Here is a 22433-nt window from a genome sequence, read left to right on the forward strand (position 1 = left end):
CAGTATTCGCGAGAGACTCTCCTATTCAATGTTCAGTACACAAAAGACTCAGCGATTTTCTAAATTCCGATTCGTACCTGTCAGCACAGACGATCATCATATATAGGATAGCTGTAATGTTTTCGGAACATCCATTATCAAAAATACTTGAAAACGTGGCAGTTACAGTATATGAACAAAATTGTGCAGCCACGTGTTAGTGAACATTAGTGTCCACCCTTCGTCTTTATGACGTTGTGAACTCTTCTGGGGACACTTTCAGTGTCTGAGTGTCTCTGGAGGAATGGCTGGCCATTCTTCCTCAAGAGCCGAGACCAGAGACGGTAGTGATGTACGACGCTGGGGTGTTGACCAAGGTAGACAACTTAATTCATTCAATTGGTCTGCCACTGTCTTCAGATCTGGACTCTGGGGAGGCCAGCCCATTTCAGAAATGTTATTGTTCAAAGCCTATTGCCTCATTGATGCTGTTTTATGACGGGGTGCGTTGTCATGATGATACAGTGATCGCCTCTGAACTGTTCCTCTACTTAACACAGCACATAGCACAGTAAAATGAGTTTATATACTTCTGCATTTAACATTTTCTTACGCACGGTAAGGGAACCACACTCTGACCACAAGAAACACCCATACCGTTACACAACCTCCTCCATACTTCACTGTTGGCACTACACAGGGTGACAGCTAACGTTCTTCAAGCACCCACCAGACTAAACACACCTATCGGATGCTACAGCAAATGTCTGTTGAGGAATGGCAGCCCAGCACGGGCCATATACAAATCAAGATGTTAGCCACCCATGAGAAGATGTACGGCAGGATATTCCACTGCACTCATCTAATTAGACAGACGCTTATAATTAGGGCGACGGTTAGGAACGCTCTGTGATCAAGGATGCCTACTAAGAGAATGGGCAGAGGTTGTCATACAAAATTCAATGGTACCTAGTTGCATGAAATAATCGGAGGTGGTGGAACTGCACCCATGATTTGTCGGACTGTCACCGTTGCAGCTGGGATGGTTTTTTGGTGCCGTTTCAGAGAATATGGAAGAACGAGCCAAGCTGAGTGCATTCCTCCGTTTTTCTGCAGGAATCTTCACGATGTTTACTATGGACCTTCCCGTGAGATTAGTAACAGCTAGACTTTTGTAAAACTTTTCGTTTCAGCGCCTGAAGTGGACATTATGTCACCGGGAAAGCTAAATGCGTTTCTTCAGGATCACATAAGCACCCTAGCCACGCTGCTTGACACATGTACAAAATAACATTACTTTCATTAGGACGTCGACTGTGACGCCAGAAAGCGTAACAGAGGACACCTGTTCAATAGCTTGAGATGTGTTAGAATTGGAGTAACGGATTTCGCCTGTCTTGTGGATGGAGCCTGTTTGGTACACTAGGGGACTGGCACTCTCAATCACATCAGTCAGATAGCGTTATCTGGTATTAAAGTCAGAGTCGGGGTCAATTTACCCCGTCTACTAAACTTCGTCATCTGTATATCAGTACACTTCATTTTATGAGTCACAAGCATGAATGTGATAGATGTTGTATGCTGATCCATGTTCCATGTCATTCATGTCTCCTGTAAATAAAAATGTAGTGATACTGAATGCCATTTGTTAAACAAACAGACATATTTCCTTTGATTTCCTTAATTATTACATACATGTACAACGGGTGGGGGATTGGTTCTTTGTCTGAGAGGTATTCTGATGGAGAGGTTCCTCAGAGGTAGCCACATACCTGCCCACCAACAGAACATCTTGTAACGTGTGCGTGCAGAACGGAGTGACGACGTCACAGGCGGTGAACAACGACGGTGCTACATCTACATCTACCTAGATACCCCACGAACCACCGTAAGGTGCGTGGCGGAGGGTACCCTGTACCACTACTTGTCATTTCCCCTCCTGTTCCAATCGCAAATAGAGCTGTCTGTACGCCTCCGTATGAGAGCTAATTTCTCATATCTTATCTTCGTGGTCCTTACGCGCGGCCGGCCGCGGTGACGGTGCGGTTCTAGACGCTTCAGTCCGGAACCGTGAGACTGCTACGGTCGCAGGTTCGAATCCTGCCTCCGGCATGGATGTGTGTGATGTCCTTAGGTTAGTTAGGTTTACATAGTTCTAAGTTCTACGGGAATGATGACCTCAGATGTTAAGTCCCATAGTGCTCAGAACCAATTGCACCTTACGCGCGATGTATGTGGGCACCAGCAGAATCGTTCGCCAGTCAGCTTCAAATGCCGGTTCACTAAATTTTCTCAATACGGTTTCCCTCCAGGGATTCCCATTTGGGTTCCCGAAGCATCTCTGTAACACATAACGCGAAAAGATTTTATTCTACGTACTTTGACCATGGAAGCCCAGACCTGGATTTTCCAAGGTCCTTAAGAAACCACACTGTTTCGTGCGACAATAGCTTCGCTAAATTAAAGACCATGTTATATTCACCCCAGATACTAACTCCGGGGGACATTTATTTCACGAGCCTTTGCATCAGTTTCCTGCCACTGAAAATCGTTGCAATCACATTTCATACTCATGACATATATGCATTTTGTTCTTGCATCTGAGGAAATTCGGTCTCAGGGGGGCGCGCAAAAGAGCTGCGGAACGAACCAGAAACCGTTACTCGCCTATAGTGTTTCACTCGAATGAAGTCAAAAACAGCAATAGACTTCCTGGCTGTGAGAGTCAAGCACCAGTTACTTCACTCTAGCCTAGGCCCAGATAGCGAAACACTTTTTTCATGCCAATCTGCCCTCTCCCTCTTACACACAACTCTCGATTGAAATAGCTCATGCACTCTGGGTTATGTTCAAACAACTGAGTTAGTCTAAGTCGCAGTCTGGATTACGAAGACCTGGGCTTTTTCAGCTCTGGTCCTATGCTGCTGGGAGGGGTGGAGGGAGGGGGGGGATGGAAGATGATCCTTCTCCCCCCGACACTCCCCATCCCCCACTGGATCCGCCAGGGTGTAAATGGCACGTCTTTCGATAGATTACAGTTTTAACATTTTTCTGAGAATTCAAAGCTGACAGCTCTATCTTACTGTTTACTGTTAAGATTATGAGAGACCAAGTTTAATATTAGTCATTTTTTCCAATTTTTCAAAGCAAATTTAGAGTCCAACTTTTTCTGCTTGTTTTTTTAGTACACAGATCTGCGTAGTATCTGTCTTAATGGTCCTATAGTACATTGTCACAAGACAAGGCTCTGCTCGCCAGAAAACATTGGTGGCTGTGTGGAGAGGTCGTGGTTTAGTGCGGAGATCGAAGGCGAGGCTACGGCAAGGTAAGAAACGACTAGCAGTGAGCGAGGCAGCGCTTTTAGGAGGCGATAAGTTACATGGGAGCGCTCTGGTTTTATCCAACGTCACGCAACCAGCCCATGTCTACGGTCGCTTCTGACAAAAGCAGACCATGACACTATATGAAAAAAAAGTATTGCAGCTCTTGTTCTACAATAGTTACAGACATGAAAAAAATTAATGAACTTTCCATAGGATCAAAACGAAGATAACTACGGCAGATACAGTTTTTTTCTAATAATACAAGATTTCGATTAAACACTTTCACTCACTCAAACATGCAAATACTCAGGATTCTTACAGGACCATTTTAATGTTAACAAACTGCTAGTTGGAATAGCCTTCAATTACGAGGTTGTGTCTATGAATATGTACTACATGCGTCTGAGAATACATAATAATATTATTGCATTCATTCTAATAGGAATAATACGTGTAATGCACCTGCATGTGCAGTCTGTATAATATGCTAACTTACATAAATATGTTGAAAAACACATAAAAGAGGATACACCACTAACTGATAGTTACATGTTTGTTATTTCAGCATGTGGAAAGAGGTTATTTGATTCTGAATCCATTGATCGTTGGCGAAAATTAGATATAATCAGCATACGTAAACACTCAGGTACTAGCACAAGACATTCGAGGAGGAAATTATAGCTAAATATTATCATCTGCATGGCACATCCTTTTGTAGAATTATGGAACCATGGGGTGGATGACGAGCGGTGGAAACGGGAATAAATCGCGAGAAAATCATTCAGAGTTGGATTTGAGTGCTTTTAGTCGCCCTGTACTTAATCCATGGCAATTTACATAATGGCTAAATGGTTCAAATGACTCTGAGCACTATGGGACTTAACTTGTGAGGTCATCAGTCCCCTAGAACTTAGAACTACTTAAACCTAACTAACCTAAGGACATCACACACATCCATGCCCGAGGCAGGATTCGAACCTGCGACCGTAGCGGTCGCGCGGTTCCAGACTGTAGCCCCTAGAACCGCTTGGCACCCTGGCCGGCGACAATTTACAAGTAGGTAAGACGTAAAAGGTGGACTAGTAAACTAGCCGGGCCAAAACTCAGCGAAATAATAGGAAAAACCATTAGCAGTATAGTAATAGGTAAGAGCGAGCGTTATGCTTCATACTTTAGTGTACAGGTGAACGATATCACAGTGCCAACGTTCGTACACTTGGGCAGATCCACAAAGAAACACAAGTGACAATATGTATTTCTCAACATTTGAAGATAATGCTCTACCAAAACATACTAAAATATGTAAATGACTTATTTCCAGCCTGAGGAATGCTACTTAAGAGTCAGATAGGAAACAATGATGGAAGATGAGGTGGCTATTCTCGGCCACATAGATACGAAGGTAATAGCACAAGATATCCAAGGCGGAAATTACAGTTACATATTATCATCCGCATGACACATCCTTTTGTACGCTTATGGAATCGTAGGACAGATGACAAGCTGTGGAAACGGGAATAAATCGCGAGAAAATCATTCACAGCTGTATTTAAATGGTTTTATTCGTCCTTTACTTAGTCCATGACCATTTACGAATAGGTAAGACATAAAAGGTGGACTAGTAAATTAGCCGGGCACGAAACTCATCCCACTGGCAAAACACCGAGTTCTGGTTTCTGCGAGCCGCCAGTAACACGAATAAATTTACCACGTTTCAAAGAAAATCGGAAACACAATGAAAATCCAGGAAATTATAATAGCAATGCGTTCCCAAACAAAAGCATCGTCAGATTTCACCAATTAAAACAACATGCCGCTCCATTTCGTTCTGGGTCCACTCCGTTCTGAAATTCCACCGCCAATGCTAAAGAAAAAATCTTGAGCATGTTGTTTTAAATTTCGGTAAATTGCAGCTAAATTTCCACATTTGGAATGAAACAATTCTCACAGGCTGTGAAATATTTTCATTGAAAGTCACGACGGGTTTCGCTTCAAATCAAGACCCATCCTCACATGATAGAGATTCCATTCAGCAACTCATATCGGAATGGTGACTGCCTTAGAGCCATTCACGATCATTCACGTCCAGTTATAACTACGGGATACCGCTATTAGCCCACTTGTTTTTGTAACTGTACGTGAATGATCGGAGTGGCTGTAAGGCAGTTACCATTCCGAAATGAGTTGTTAAACAGAATCTCTATTACCTGAGGATGCGCCTTCCGTTGACGCAAAACTGGTCTTGACTTTCAATAAAAGCATTTGACAACCAGTGCAGGACGTTTAATTCAAACTGTAAAGGAAAAATCGGGCTATTCAGACATTCAAAGGCCAAACTCCGACTGACCGCCGTTCTGCATAACTCCGGGAGACGTTACACTCTCCCCCAAAGACAGTCAAAAGACACATTCAAGCATCTTTAGAACACACTACGTATTTGAATAGCTATTTTAGCTACGCGATGAAACTTGGCGAAAGGAGCCACGTTTGACATCAAATATTCTTCACACTAGTTTCTTGCATTTACGGTTTCACTACATCTGGACGATACTCTTCTCTCAATTCCTCCCCCCTTCCCCCAACCCCATTTTCAAGCTAACACATCAGACCTATTTTTCAATATATCATGTTACGATGGTGCCCCACAGGCTCATTTTAATTTCAAAATATCATAGTTCCACCACGAAGAACTGATAATGAATACTTCGTTACTACGACCAGTTTCAGTTCTCAGACCATCAGCAGGCATCGTGTAATATTAAAAACAGCTGTTTTCTAATTTGATATTATACAATTTCTTCAAATTATCTCTTTTTCGAACTTTATCTGTTTATCCGTATATTTTCCGCCTCCCTTTTTCTTTTAAGCTCTGACCTATCGAAGTAAAAAAAAAAAAATGCGCCGAGGTTCTCCCTAAAGTATATAAGCTACGCTTATGTGCTGAAGTCTTCTGGTCCTGGTGCAGACCACTCGAAGAATGTGTCCATTTGAGCCTGGAGAGGATGAGTTCATAGATACGACTCACAATCATGAAAATAACATCTTCATTACTCCACTTGCCCAAATGCAAGAAAAAAAGTAGATCAGCACATCACACTCTGTCCATTATCCTTTAGATGACTCTGCAGTCACTAACTGCATCAGTGCAGGAACGACTCAGGAGAATAAACGTAAACAACACGATGATTATCCAAATTTTCGAACTGAAAACTTTATTCTCTCTTGTAAGTCTATGTGATTGAAACAGCAGTATTTCGTACTACTTTTGACATAATCCAAACAGCCAGGCATTTGTAAGCATCCTTATTAAAACCTCTACCGTGAGCGAGGTAGAAGAAGTCAGTGCTTTACTTATTATTAACCTTGAGTCATCCTTTTCCTGATTGGAAACTGACTGGCGGCGCACCACCATTCCTGCCTGCGCCAACATCACGTCTTCAGATCTCTGTTGTATGTCATCCAATCCCTGTCTTCCTCTATAGTTCTTACCATCTTCTTGTCAGTGTATTCCATATGTTTCTTTCTTCCCTAATTCTGCGGAAACGTCATCTCAAATGAGTCTGTTCTTATTTGTTCCGGATTTGCCACAGCCAATGATTTACTACCATACAATGCTGTGCTCTAAGAAGTGCATGATCAGAAAATTTTCCTCAATTTAAGGCCTATATTGGATACTAGCTGACTTTCCTTGGCCAAGAGTCCCGTCTTTGCCTGTTCTAACCTAGCTGTTACGTCTCCACTGCTTCGTCAGTCATTGGCTTTCTGCGTACAAGATAGAAGAATACCTTAACTTTGCCATCACCAAATTTGATTTTAAGGATCTCGCTATTTTCGTATGTGCTACTTTCGTCCTATTCCTACAAAATGAAATGATGAAATCCAGTATTACAGATTTCGTGAGCACTAAATGTCTATTATCTCATGAGAAAAAAATACATTTTTTCACAGAGCGACTATTTACAAAATTAATGGAACGTGTAACTAATTATCTGCCACGTCGTGAGGACTAGGCGAATGCGATACATCATATTTTAAGTTAGCCATGCTTCGGGCTTCTCGGAACTCAGTAGGTTAGTATTTGCAGTGAGTGACAACTTTCGAATGAAGTCGTCCTCGTAAGGGATACGAGGATATAGGACTCCGAACCACGGATTTTAACACTGGGAGGAAAGGCTACCGGGCAGAAATCCACTTGTCACTTGAAACGTGACAATTTACAGCTAGTTAACAGACCTTTGTCAGAAACGGAATACAGAAGCTCCATTTCTTCATAAATAGCTCCCCTAACCACTACCACAGTGCGCACAAATATTTTCCATGTAAATGATAAACTCACCTGGATGTGGATCATGTTCTTTCATTAGTTCGCCAAGTTTCGCCCTCCGGCGCCTATGTATTTCAAAAACAGTGGATCTTGGCCACACGTTCCTACAAAATCGTTAGATTATTTCAATCATCATGTCCACCGCCCGTCAATCGAACTGTGCTGCACAAATCTGCAACAGATCGTCCATTTAATATAATGCATGTAAATAATTGTTTTATTCACTGATTTTACTTTGCTCCGATACCAACCTCAGATCGAACAACCAACAGAAGGATAACGTTCTACGGTACGGCGAGTGGAACGTCGGAACCTTGAAAAAAAATGCAATCGCTCAGTCTATATATAGTAGGGACATAGTGTAAAATGGAAACAAGACAAGAATTTCTGGTCAGATGAGTGTAGGGTAATATCAACAGCAGACGAAAACGGTATAAAGGGAGTTGGATTCTTTATGGATAGGAAGGGAGGGGAGAGAGCGGGTTACTGTGAAAAATTGGGTGATAGGGTGGTTCTCATCATAACTGACGGAAAACCAACACCGACAACAGTAGTTCAGGTATACATGTCGACATCGTAAGCAGACGCTGAAGAGATAGATAAAGAATGTGAGGATATTGAACGGGTAATTCAGTTCACAAAGGGAAATGAGGAAGTAATATTCATGGCGAGCTGGAATGTGGTAGTAGGGGAGGGAGTAGAAGAAAGCTTTATGGGAGAGTATGGCCTTGGTTGCAGAAATCAGAGGACTGAAGGACTAATTGAGTTCTCCAACAAATTTCAGGTGGTAACAGCGAATGGTTAGTTCAAGAATCACAAGAGGAGGGCGTACATTTGGAAATGGAAGGGGACTACTGGAAGATCCCCAAATCAAGTATTTGTTGGTTGGTTGGCTAGTTCAAAGGGAGGAGGTGGGGGGATGGACCAAACGGCTTGATCATCGGTCCCACTGAAATATTGGAATGTACAGCGTGTCGAGGAGCCGATATAAACTCAGATCACAACATATAGTAATGATGAAGAGAAGGCTGACGTTTAAGAGACTAGTCAGGAATAATCAGTGCGCAAAGAAAATCAGTGTTTGCTAAAAGGCTGTGTATGTAAGGATAATTGATCATTTCATATCATATAATTTGCTAGAAAAAGTGCAGTTCGGCTTTAAAGATCGTTTAGCAATTGTAAATTCTATATTCTCCTTTCTCAGTGAGGTACTGGATGGATTAAACAAAAGTTTTCGCACATTAAGGATATTGTTTTAATTTAACAAAGACGTTCGATTGTGATGATCACAAAATATTGCTGCAGAAGAAGACCATTACGAACACGGGGAGTAGCTCACAATTGGTTCACCTCTTACTTTAGCAACAGACAGAAAAAGGCCATTATTCACAGTGTTGAGCATGGCTGTGATGTGGGGTTTGAGTGGGATACAGTCAAGTGGGGGGTGCCCCAGGGATCAGTGTTGGAGCCATTACTGGTCCTTACTTATATAAATGATATGCCCTCACGTATTACGAATTCTAATATATTTCTGTTTGCTGGTGACATTGGCTTGGTGGTAGAATGTTTGGAATGTTGGCTCTATTTCTAATAGTGCAGTTCATGACATAAGTTCATGGCTTGTAGAAAACAAACTTACTCTAAATCAGAGTAAGACTCAGTTTTTACAGCTTCTAACACACAATACAACAAAACCCGACGTTTTAATTTCACAGAATGGGCATATGATCAGTGAAACTGAACAGTTCAAATTTCTAGGCGTTCAGGTAGATAGTAAACTGTCGTGGAAAGCCCACGTTCAGGATCTTGTTCAAAGACTTAGTGCTGCCAGTTTTACTACTCGAACGGTATCTGAAGTAAGTGATCTTTCGATACGAATATTAATCTACTTTGCTTATTTTCATGCGCTTATGTCGTATGGTATTATATTTTGGGGTAACTCTTCCCATTCTAAAAGTATGTTTTTTGCCTCAGAAACGAACAGTTCTGGATATACGCGAACCTCTTGTCGAACCTGTTCACTAGTCTGGGTAGTTTGACATTGGCCCCTCAGTATACTTATTCTTTACTGACGTTTCTTGTTAACAATATCAGCTTATTCCTAAGAATTAGCAGCTTTCACTCAGTTAACACTCGGCTGAAATCCAATCTGCATTAGGATCGCTCTTCCAAATCTTAGCTGTAATCTACGGGCTATCATATCGAAACTGAAGAGTTTCCTCATACGTCACTCCTTCTGTGTTGTTGCGGCGTCCCTTGAAAAATTAGGCTAATTCTTACTTTATATTGTTGATTGCGTTTACTTAAACTTATGGCTTGACTTTTTTTTAATTTATAAACATTTTATTTTATCTGTTATTACTTTTATGTTGTAATTTCATGTACTGACACGTTCCATGCCTTTAGAGATTTACTTCTCAATTTAGTCCTACGGAAGTAGACGCGTAAATAAATAAACAAATAAACCAGAATGAACAGCCAAATTGGTAGAGAATGTCGATTGAGACTATATCGAAGAAAGACAAAAGTAATGAGAAGTTTTATAAACGACAACGGCAAAAAAGTGAACATCAGAATTAGGTATCACGAAGTAGATGAAGCTAAGGAATTCTACTACCTAGGTAGCACAATAACCCATGACGGATGGAGCAAGGAGAACATACAGAGCAGACTATCACTAGAAAACAGCGTATTCCTGTGAGAGAGTCATCTTCTAGTATAAAACAAAGGCCTTAATTTGAGGAAGAAATTTCTGAGAATATATGTTTGGAGCAGAGTATTGTGTGGGTGTGAAATATGGACTGTGAGAAAACCAGAATAGAAGGAAATCAAAGCATTTGAGGTGTGATGCTACAGAAGTATGTTCAAAAATCGGTTGACTGGTAAAGCAAGGAATTATGAACTCTCCGCAGAATCGACAGAGAAAGGAATATATTGAATAGACTGAAGAGAACAAGGGAAACCTGTTAAGACATCAGGGAATAACTTCTGTGGTACAAGATGGAGCTGTAGTGGGTAAAAACAATAGGGGAAGACAGAGATTGGAATACATCCAGCAAATAATTGGGGAGGTAGGTTGCAAATGGTACTCTGATATGAAAGTTTGGCACAGGAGGGTAATTGGTGGCGGGCAGCCCAGCAACAAACCAACCATAAGACTGACAACTTAAAAAATAATCTCAGACTTATTTGACGATTTTGTGATCTCATTTTGCCGGATGTTGTCTGTTTTATATCTGTTGACTGTTGCCTCATCCCAAACCTTTTTTCGTCTAGTGATACACATGCCACGCTCAACGGCTGACTAAAGTGCTGATTAAAATTGTCTCAATATTCCAGACCTTCCAGTGGATAAAATGCCATCCGCTTTTGCCCAAGCACAGTCTGGCACTGCCAATTTGACAATGCCCCGGAGGTGCATAGCCGAAAGCTCATGGTATTTTATCCACTTGACGCTGCTGGAAGGACGAGAACACTTTATTCTATGTTAGCATACCGTTCCTATTATATTGTTTGATGCAGTTCTCCTGTGAAAATCTTTCCATACCTGCGTCTGCATAATTCATCCATCTGAACCTTCATAGTTAAGTAAGTCCTTGGTCTCTGAAGTGTTTTTTACGTTCTACAGTTCCCTTCATAGGCAAACTGACAATTCGTTGTTATCTCAAGATTTGTCATTCTTTTTTTCTCAAATCGATTTTGTACCTCCTCATTAGTTATTCGACCAACCCATCTAGTCTTCAGCATTATTTGTAGCACAACATTTAAAAGTTTGTGTCCTCTTCTGCTCCAAACTATTTATCGCTGACTTTTCTCTTCTGTATAAAACTACATTTCAGACAAATACCTCCATAAAGACTTCCACGCATTTAAATTTATAATGCGTTTGAAAATATTACTCTTTTTCAGAACACTTATTACTTGGTATTCTCAGTCTGCATTTTATATTCTCTTAACTTCTCCATCATCACCCTTCTCTCCTCCCAAAAAGGAAAACGCATCTACTGCTTTAAACTTCTCATGTCCTATTTCAATTGGACATCGAAGAAGCAATGACGGAATTAAAAGAAAGAGTCAAGTGGGAGTTAAAATTCAGGGTGAAAGGATATCAACGATGAGATTCTCTGATGACATTTCTATCCTCAGTGAAAGTGGAGATGAATAAGAAGGTTTGCTGAATGAAACGGATAGTCTAGTCAGTACAAGGTATGAATTGAGAATAAATCGAAGAAAATAAAAAGTAATGAGTAGTAGTAAAAATGACAACAGCAATAAATTTAACGTCAAGGTTCGAGATCAAGAAGTAGATGTAGTTGGAATTCTGATAGGTAGGCAGCAAAATAACATGTGACAGACGGAGCAGGGAGAACACAAGAAGCAGACGAGCACTGGTGGCGAGGGCAGTCCTGTCAAAGATTCGTCTTCTAGTACCAAACATAGGCCTTAAATTGTGGAATAAATTTCTAAGAATATTCGTTTGGAGCACACCATTGTGTGGTAGTGGTAGTGGACTGTGGGAAAACGGGAACAGAACAGAATGAAAGCATTTGCTACAGAAGAGTGTTGAAAATTAGGTGTACTGGTAAGATAAGGAATGAAGAGGTTTCCCGGAGAGTCAGCGAGAAAAGGAATATATGCAAGACGCTGACAAGAAGAAGGGACAGGTTGGTAGGACATCTGTTAATACATCCGCTATAACTTCGATGGTACTAGAGGGAACTGTGGAGGGTAAAAACTGTAGAGGGAGACAGCGATTGGAGTACATCCAGCAAGTAATAATTGAGGACGTAGGTTGCCTGTGCTATTCTGAGGTGAAGTGGTTGGCACAGGAGAGGAAATCGTCATGGTATACATCATACCAGTTAGAAGAGTATTGACAAACAAAAAGAAAAATGCGTATGCAGGCAACTTATACCCCGTGAACTGCAATCGGCACGATCTGTATTTGCTGACTGCTTCTACACCACCGAAAACGAGAGCTGTCAATGGACAGACGCGTTGCACGAAGTCCATCGTGGTGTGCAGTGACTACAGGACGCGGACGTTGCTCTTTGACTCTTTCAGAAAACTGAAAAATAAGACGCTGAGTGAGCCTGCTGCAGACCGAACAGCATACTACCGTGGCTCGGTCTATCTTTTGTTGCCACCATAAATGTAGGTCCTAAAAAGCTCAGTCTAATTTACAAGAGAGCTCTAAGCCAACTGAACAGATCTGTTAAGATCTCACTACCTGATCGGTTCTAAACGCCGCCTACCTCTGTTCGATCGTTTTCTTGCACTCACGGCGTCATCCTTTACAGAAACGAATCTATAAAGGCCATAGCCATTTAAGTGAAAATTTTATGCAGAGGTATTACGTCAAAAAGTATTATATCAATGTTGCAGTAATTCTAAGACACATAATGTTTCAAAAAGATTCATTCGAAATCACAAGACAATATCTTCTATACGAACAAGATCCAAAAATTTGGGGTCAGTTTTAATTTATGCATAGGGCTAGAATATTTTGTTTTCAAAAGATTTACAAGGGTATATCTTTACATACATCAATGGGCATAACGTTTAGAATCTAAGTATTCATCCACTTTTCACAACCGTTGAACATGCTCTCTACCATAGGCATATAAACGGCCAGACGATATTCAAACTTATCCCATACTTTTTCTGGGCATGCCCGAATTCGGTACGTTGCTGTTGTTACGAGGAGTCGTCATCAACGTAAGTGATGGAAAAAGAGACAGCCAGAGTTGCAACTAAAATGGATGTTTATTTAATTGGTGACTGGTTTTGGGTTGTGCCGAGTCGCGAAACAACATATGTACAAAAGTCAAAATTACAATATATCCAAAAACAAGTTTACATTGACATCTTGGAAGAATTGGAGATTTTGAAGAACAAAATAAAAGAATGTCAAAAATTCTAAATGAACGGGTAGATATTCGGTTTAACTGATTCCCTGTTCTCTTCAGAAATGCGTTGTAATCCACATTTCTGCATTTACTTAAATATTTGTGTCGTGCGCCCTTGCTCCCCACGCCCCTCCCCCCAATCCTTGTGTCCCTACTTGGCTTTGCCCTCCAATTGAAAACTTTTCCTCTCCTGCAACCCCAATTTCCCCACCCTTAAAATCACACCACGAGGCAGAAACTGTAAATAACAAACCGTCACGTGGGATGAGAAACATAGGTGGAAACAAGATGCGAATGGTTGGCTCACAAACCTCACCTACATTGAACATAAGGTTGGCTTTGAAGTATAACCCATGAAAAGACGTCCAACAAGATTTGCTCCTGTAATATGAATAAGCTTGTGGGCTTCAAATAACTAGAGAGAGCGACTTGGCGATTTAACGACCCGTTCCAGGAAAAAAAAGTTAAACGTCACAAATAATGATACATTGAACATAAAAACATTACGCACTGTGAAGGAGTCTGAGCCGTGTTGCGGCTCGCGTTAGTCCCGTTGGAAGGTTGGCATCGTGTAATAGGGATATGTAATAGGGATAGTGATGTCTCGTTTTCTTCTTGTGTTTTCTGGCGCCACTACATTTGCCAGTGTTGACTGTCTGTGAGTGGCAGCAGCAGCGGTTATCGATATCTAGTACGGTGGTACTATCTTTGGAGGGACGACAAGTGTTTTCCGGGTCGCGGTGTGTCACGCAGTTCAGTTGGGACGGAGCAGCAGTGAGAATATGCCGGGACCGCTGTAGGCACACAGGCACTGCTGTAGTTGGGAGGGCCTCAACCTTGTTGTCCATCGGACCGGGACGTTTCAGTTGAGTGAACATTAACCCAGTAGTGAAACCTCCACTATTCTGAGATGACGCCATTTGTTCGCGCGTTGCTGTTTGCAGGGGCGCTGAGACGAAGAGCAATGAGTGGAGTTTTGGAATTGCTGAAATTCATCAGCCGTCCTCCACTTCTTATTGTTAATCATTGAATTTCTTGTGTTATTATTGGTGAAGTTGAACTAGCGGCATTTTTCTGCATAGTGGCCGCTAACGCCCCGGTTACCTGCCCTGGACGTTAGCGTATTTTCGCGGCAATGTACCTTTCCTCACCTTGCCGCTGCTGTCCGGTAAGGCGTGTAGTTCGACAGTCTCCTTGATTGTGATTCGGATATTTTGTTTCTTTTGGACTACTTTGGTCGCAGTGGTTCCTTCTGCTTCTGGATTTTCAAAACAACGGATTCTGAAGACGGAGTGCTGTCCGCCGGTTCCACCTCGCCTGGGTTATACCATTGTTGTATTGATTACCAGACGTTATGTAGATTTTGCAAGAGTGTTGGTCTACGTTTAAACTGTCACTAGTTTGAACTGCCATCCGGTTCAGTGAATACAACTCGTGGCTGCGTGTCTTATCATTTACGAAGTTGAGCGACTTTCCCAGGTCGATCCTTGGAGCACTGTCTAAGGCCCACCTCTCTTGATCTGGTCAGATTGTGACGATTTTTTTTTTAAATTTAATTTTGAGTTATTACTGTTTGGGCCTTTAGCTGAGAAAGAGTTTGAATTTATTATTAAGAAGACCATCAGCCATTTCGCAAGACATTTTAATTACACAAAATATCTCAACAATGAAATTTTGATGATGTTCTATAAATATCTCTAGAAGAAGTTTAATTTCTTCTCAAAACTTTGCTATCCAGGCCTTCAGCGTAAAATTGTGTTTTGAGTTATTACTATTGGGGCCTTCAGCCCACAAATAATTTGAATTTCTGGTCAATAAGGCCTTCAGCTGTGAGTGCAACTTGCTTAAGAATTTTTTTAATTAGACACTGTGTCTTAGGAGTCAAGTTGGTAATTGTTCCTTATTGTCAACTTTGTTTGCAATTGTTTCCAAGTAAGGGGTACGTGATTTTTTTTTTAAATGAAGAACCAAAGGTAACTGAGTTTGGCCCCATACACACTGAATCCTGCCCTTCCCTAAGCACCAGGTCTCAGAGTCCAAAACCCCAATAATTTAAAACAAACAATCAAATCACAACTCTATGACAATCACCCAATTGAGGCTATTATGTTTTCATACGTGCGACACGCTACTCAAATCACCTAGCCAGACACAGGAATGGGGAACAACAACAACAGGAGGCTGAACGAAGTCTGATATACAAGCAGCAAGATACAAACACGTACAGGATCTGAACCAGTCACAATTATCATGTTCACAATGGGGAGCAGGGTCAGTCTTTATAAATGCTGTGTAGACTCAGCACCGAAGTGATGAAAGAAAAGTAGTTCACCCAGCATCCAAAAGCCGCCGTGCAGTCTCAAACAATGAAATAGCTTTGAGCTACCAGTAGATGTGTGGATGACGACGACTCACACTCCCCCCCCCCCCCCTCCCACCGCCAAATCTGTTAGGCCAAAGGAATACTGTTTCCTCTTCTGTTTCCAGTGTACGTCCCTCGTGTCCGGAAGATGCTCAGCCAGACAAACTTGGAAGTCATATGGCAGGTAGAATGAACAGGCAGCCCATTTAGCGCATACCTGTGCTGTCCACGCTGCTTTACACGTTGGCTCTCCCAGAAAACGGCCTCAAAGGCACTGGTGGCAAACGTGCCACGCCCCCTTCATGCCAAAGTTTTTGCTTCAGGAGACACTGTACAAGCTATAGATTGCGCAGTGGGTCGGTCTCTTCCGGAAACCGGAAACCCATATGGTAGCAGGGCTCACGAGTGAGTCCTAATACTTTCTTAACATGACGAAGGTGTCCGTAAATCATTTTGAATTTCTTCGTTATGCAGCCTAATTATGGCTGAAGTGAGTACCTCCCTTACATTAGACGGACCCACGTAGTGGGGTGACAGTTTTCGAGATCCCTTACTCACAGAATCTCTGCCCCAAAATTTCTCATAAAGCATATATCTCCGACTTGAATATTCCCCGACGCCACACATGGTTACACCATTCCGCTTACCTTTAATGGGCGCTCTGAATGTTTGCGCAGGCTCTACGCCAATTATCCTTTATTAACTCAGGCTTAATGTCATTGGGCAACAAATCGTTTATGTACCAGATATTTGATAAAGGGAAATTCAGCGGATGAGCAAACATGAGATAAGCAGTGGTAGCTCTGTGGCACCTCATGTCTGGCAGTATTAAACGTTAGATTCAGCCATGGTAAAGACAAACCCCATTTAGTTTGAGTCTCAGAGGGGAAGGCAATGAGAGAGGACTTAAGGTTACAATCAAACCGCTCCGTGAACGAAGGTGGGGTTAACAAGGTGTTGTGGTGACGTTTTAAGCCACTGACAGGAAACAGCAATTCCTAAACCCCCTCGAAGAGAAACAAGGAGCATTATCACTGACAATGACCTTCGAAGGACCGAAAATCTTAAATATCTAAGGCTTTGTCTGGCAGTAATTCAACTACTGGGGAGCAACCAGCTAAACCAAGTAAAACCATCAACCACCACAAGTATAAATCGCTACACGATTCGTGCCTGCAGAAGAGGACTGACGTTAACAATAAGATATGCCTCGATCTCCTCCTGAATGAGCTCAAGCAGTCCATTACGCCCATCGCCCATTCGGCTTAGCTATCTTGCATTCCTGACACTGACTTAACCATTTTTCTAAATTCGCAATCACCCTTTATGTGGCAGCAATACCACAACTGGGGAGCAACCAGCTGAACCAAGTAAAACCATCTGGCTGGGACTCATGGATCTAGTGAATGGATTTATATACCCAGAAATGAGCCCCAAAAAGAGAATTAGGATAATATTTGAAAACAGCTGGGACAGGCACGGCAAGTAGGCAGTGTAAGCTCTTCATGCCGGCGCAGTGAATGTCCTTCCGCAGTTGATACCCAGGAACTTGCTGACCGGCTTTCTACTGCTCCCTAATGCAGCCAAACTAGGGAACCTGCTCCTGTTGTTGCACAACGTCACCTCTTCGAACATTCTGCTCAAGGTATCTACTACAACATTATCTCACCCTGTGATTAGGAGCACATTCAAGCAGAAGCCGGAAATTCGGACTGCCCACCTCGCAATACGCCCAGTTTATGCAGGCGAGCCAAAATCCTACTAAATGCCTGGTTGGCCATCTCCAGAGGAAATTCGTATGTTAGAGGTAGTATTTAAATTTATCTAGCACAAAGAGGACAGCCAGTGCTTCCAACTCATAAGTAGATTATTTATTGTCAGCTGGAGACAGGCACATAGAGGCGTAGGCTAAGGGCGCCCGATTCATCATCTTGCTCCTAATGTAACATGGCGGCAACCACTGAATTAGAGGTGTCCGTGTGGACCATGAAGAGCTGGCTGAATTCAGGAGCTGCCAGAACAGCAGCATTACTGAAAGTGATCAGAAGCAGATCACATGCAGCCTGCTGGCTGTCGGTGCAGACAAACGGCTCGCCCTTATTTTGCAACAGGTTAAACGGGCTGGTGCGATCATCATGTAAAAAAAAATCCATTTTAGTTGCAACTCTGGGTGTCTCTTTACACCACATTTTAAAGTGATCTACTGTACCACCATAGCTAGAACGCTGGTGTTATGCATCAACATAAGTTATTGAAAGCTGAGGCATGTATATGCAGTCTTTGACAAACTGCACGGATCATGTAATCTGGTGACTCTGGTGGCCGACGGTGCAATTCGATTTCCGTACTCCCCTTAAAGCCAATCCTACAGTAAGCCAACGCATTGTTTCCAAATGGTCTCACATGATGGTGACAGTGAGGTGGTGCTTCTTCCCACTGAAAAATGGAGTTTCAGAATGGTCACGTAGCTCTGCAAAAAGTCATCTCCAACATGATCCAGGTACGAGAACAGTCTTTTCCATAAAAACAGGATGTGGCGTAATTTTTTCTCGGCAACAGTGTAAATCAGGTGAAGGGTTGGAGAGTCTTTCTCATGGCAGACTGCAGTACGTGACTGCTGCGTTCCACAGCTTCTTACATTTTAGTGGTTCTGTGTGTGTGTGTGTGTGTGTTGGGGTTTATGGGCGCTCAACATCGAGGTCATCAGCGCCCTGACACACATTAAAAGGAACGAATGTGGAGAGACCTAATAAAACTGAAGAACACATTCAAAGAAAACAGGAAAAGAGGGAAATTACTACATAAGAAAGTATAACCGAAGGGAAGGGAAAACATAGCAACAAGAATGACACAGGAATGTGTCATTGGCTGGCCACTTACAGAAAAGATGGGCGAGCTTGTCACACAGTGAACAAATTAAAATCCGCTCCCTAAAATCTTTGTAAAAACATTTGACAAGGCACAGAACTTTAAAACTTTAACCACATTCGTCCGAGTGTTGCCTAAAAGAGTTGGCAGGTCCGCTGGCAAATCAGCCGAGGCCCGCTGGTCAGAAAATAAAACACAATCCAGTAAAATGTGGCTCACAGTGACCTGGACGCCGCAAGCACCACACAATGGAGGGTCTTCTCGCCGGAGCAGGAAGCCATGCGTCATAGGGCTGTGGCCGATTCGAAGCCGAGTGAGGAGAACCTCGTCCCGTCGATGGGGCTGAAAGGAAGTACACCACACACGCGTTGTGGGCTTGACTAGACGGAGCTTATTGTCAGTCACCTCCAGCCACTCATCCTCCCACCGACACATGACTCTGGAGCTCAACAGCGAGGTGAGTGCGTGCAACGGGATAGCACACTGAGATACGTGTGGATCAAGACACGCCTCCTTGGCTGCGAGATTTGCCCGTTCATTCCCAGCAATGCCGACATGCCCCGGAACCCAGCAGAAAGCTACAACCTTCCCTTTTAGTGGTTCTCTTTTCTACTTAAATACAACATCGCCTCGTCTACTAATGCTGAACGTCAGTAAAAGTTATGTTTCATGTCTCAGCACAAAATACATTCACAAAACACGGGTTGTTACGTTTTATCACCATCAGGAAAGGCATGTATCTACTGAATTCTGTGTAGCTTGAAATACAAAGGTCGCCAAAAGACAATTTCGACAGTCGTATTCAGACAGATGCACTGTGTCGCGGAAGTTTCGTGTGGCAGCCATTACGTCACGGACAGTGGTGGACAGTAGCGAATGCGGGCCTATCTCCGTGGCGGTCTCGTTGAGGACGTGCAGCTTGGACACTCGCCCTCCAGCCTAGCCTGAAGTACACGTTGTCTTGTAGAGACCGACCTGAGGCCTCCAGTTAGGAGGCAGAGGCGAGCAGCATCGGTGTCGGCTGCAGGAAATGTGTGAGCAGCAGCAGTGGCTTCTCCTCACAATGGCGGATGGCACAAAGCTTCCGGGCCTTACTGGTCGAGCCAACAGCAGGCCGGCAGACTGATGGCGATCTCTGCACTCTATCAGTGATGACTCGGGTTGGCGCTGCAGCTAGCAGTGGCAGAGTTTCTCCAGTAAGACTTAGGACTCCATGGATGATTTTAGATGATTGGGCGCGCAGAGGGTCTACTGACACAGCCTCCCATGTGCTACGGGACTGATGGAAGTGAGTGAGATAAAAAAGGCGTAGTATTTATACTTTTCCTGCTTCCCTTGCTCTCTTTTACGGCGGGGATAGTAGTGACACCATGTGTACTAAATTTCTCGTATGATCTGTTCTCCAAGTGGCTTCAGACTTTTTCTTTCAGACGCCATTTTCTGGTGAATCAGTGACTGAATGGTTCCTGGTGCGTTATAACTGGACTTTCTTGTGTCACTCTGCTCTGTCACCAGTATAGCGATGTCTGTCCGTTGCCATGATGTCACTGTGCTTCACTTGCAGACTGGAGTGCCAGGTGTCGCAATGGCTCCCGTGTTCTCCTCGACCTGCTCAGCATTTCGTCCTAGCTGGCAGTTTGCCGGTCATTGACTCATGCGGCTGGACCTCTGGTGCCACCGGCGAAGAATTTTAACAAATTTTTAGAAAGAAATGCAGGTACAGATTTTTTCATCATAATTACTAACTTGCTAACTTTAATGAAAAGGATGGCACTCCTTTTTGTCATCAACATGTTCTTTTTAGTGTTGGGATAGTAACTACAGACTGATGTAAGGAGGTTTGTCTCAGGCAGGCAAATTATTTTTTGCTTTCTTGTGTCCACCCAGAGTATCAACTTTTTTTATTTTAGAATGACAGAAGCTCTGAGATCGTTCTGCCAATGTCTTTATCCTCACATTAAAGTTGAAAATCAAGGATATTTTACTCTCCGCTGTTGTCTGGGAGAACAGAAAATCTTGAGAACCTTAATTGATAAAAATGTGTCTTGTTCTGTAGTGCCTTCTGTAAGTGTTATAATTCTTATAAGGTCCTCCCCTATTTCTAAACTATGAAAAGCCATTTTTACAAAAACGCTCAATTGAGCTATATCAATTACCAGTCAAGTTGTGTGGAAGAACAGCTACATCCATAAAAGTCGGTTTATGTTGTGAAGTAAGTTAGGATTTCAACTGCCTTACCTTTTCTTTCCTTTGAGCGGAAACCAGTGAGAAATCGTTTCCAGTCTCTGAGTGAAGGTTTTTGAAGTGACGTTCGACGTTCCTTTCCTTCCCAGCTGATACAAAAAATGTCTCTGAGCACTATGAGACTTAACATCTGAGGTCATCAGTCCCCTAGAAATTAGAACTACTTAAACCTAACTAACCTAAGGACATCACACACATCCATGCCCGAGGCAGAATTCAAACCTGCAACCGTAGCGGTCGCGCGGTTCCAGACTGAAGCGCCTAGAACCGCTTGGCCACACGGGACGGCCAGCTGATACACTTCGGTGGTAAAGTACACAAGCATATTTGCCCAGCTGCACTTCAGAAATAATCGATTTCCCATTCCGAATAATAGTGATTTCTTCTTTTTTGCTTGAAGGCGCCTTCATGAGAAAAAAACCCAGCGTAATATCAATGAGTAAACCAAACTGTCCACTTTAGCAAATGTCTGATGTACACACGGTAAACATAAAGTACACAACCTCACACATACACAGCCAACTATGATATTTATTTACCCTGATGATGATTGACAGCCGTTTGAAATTAGATCGAAATAAATTCGCTGAATGCGAATAACTTGGCGTATTAAATGCAGATATTCAACTTGTTGGTGACGTATGAAATTTGTGCCAGTTTGGAACTAAAATCCAGATTTCTCGTTTATCACGGGTGGTCGCCTTACCATCCTGCTATTCGTGGACGCCTCCTGAATCGACAATATATCAACAAATGGTAGAAGAACTGTATCTAATACAGCTGGCACCAGCGTATTTATTTTGATCTGAAGTTAAAATCTTCTGGGTTAGTAGGCACCGTCATATTTCTTGTAAAATGATACTATCACTTCTCCAGCACGAACGCCAGAAAACTCTCGTTATAAGAGGGCGCGATACTCGTCTCTGACAGTGTTCTAGCAGTACTGGACACCAGAAGATCCTGAGGAAGATCCCAGAAGAGGGGTCCAAACGTCGTTCATTTTAGAATAAATACGACGCGGCCTAATAACACAGAAGATTTTAACTTCGATGACAACGGCCACGAAAGTCAACAAACTTACATTATTTCGATCTACTCATCTATGAGGCTGACTGTGATATTTTTTACTGACAAAGTCAGTTGCGCAGGAGGAAGAAGCAGTAGTCGTGAGCCTGGTCTGAGTTCTTTGGAGCAGCCCAGGTTAGCTACGCTGTACGTAACCGCGATCTCCTGAAATCGTCCAAGCGAGCTACTTACTCGCGATCGACGTCTTGTCGATCACTGGCATAGACCACGGGAGCAGTCAGTACCAGACTCGGACGTGACGTAATCCAGGTGGCCACTGCGACGACCTAGCCCTGTAACCGTGCAGCGTTGATCGTGTTGCGGCCTCGGCTCCAGGCAGTGGTGGAAGTCGCGTGACA

Source organism: Schistocerca piceifrons, chromosome 1 (assembly GCF_021461385.2).
Source record: "Schistocerca piceifrons isolate TAMUIC-IGC-003096 chromosome 1, iqSchPice1.1, whole genome shotgun sequence".
Classification (NCBI taxonomy): Eukaryota; Metazoa; Arthropoda; class Insecta; order Orthoptera; family Acrididae; genus Schistocerca; species Schistocerca piceifrons.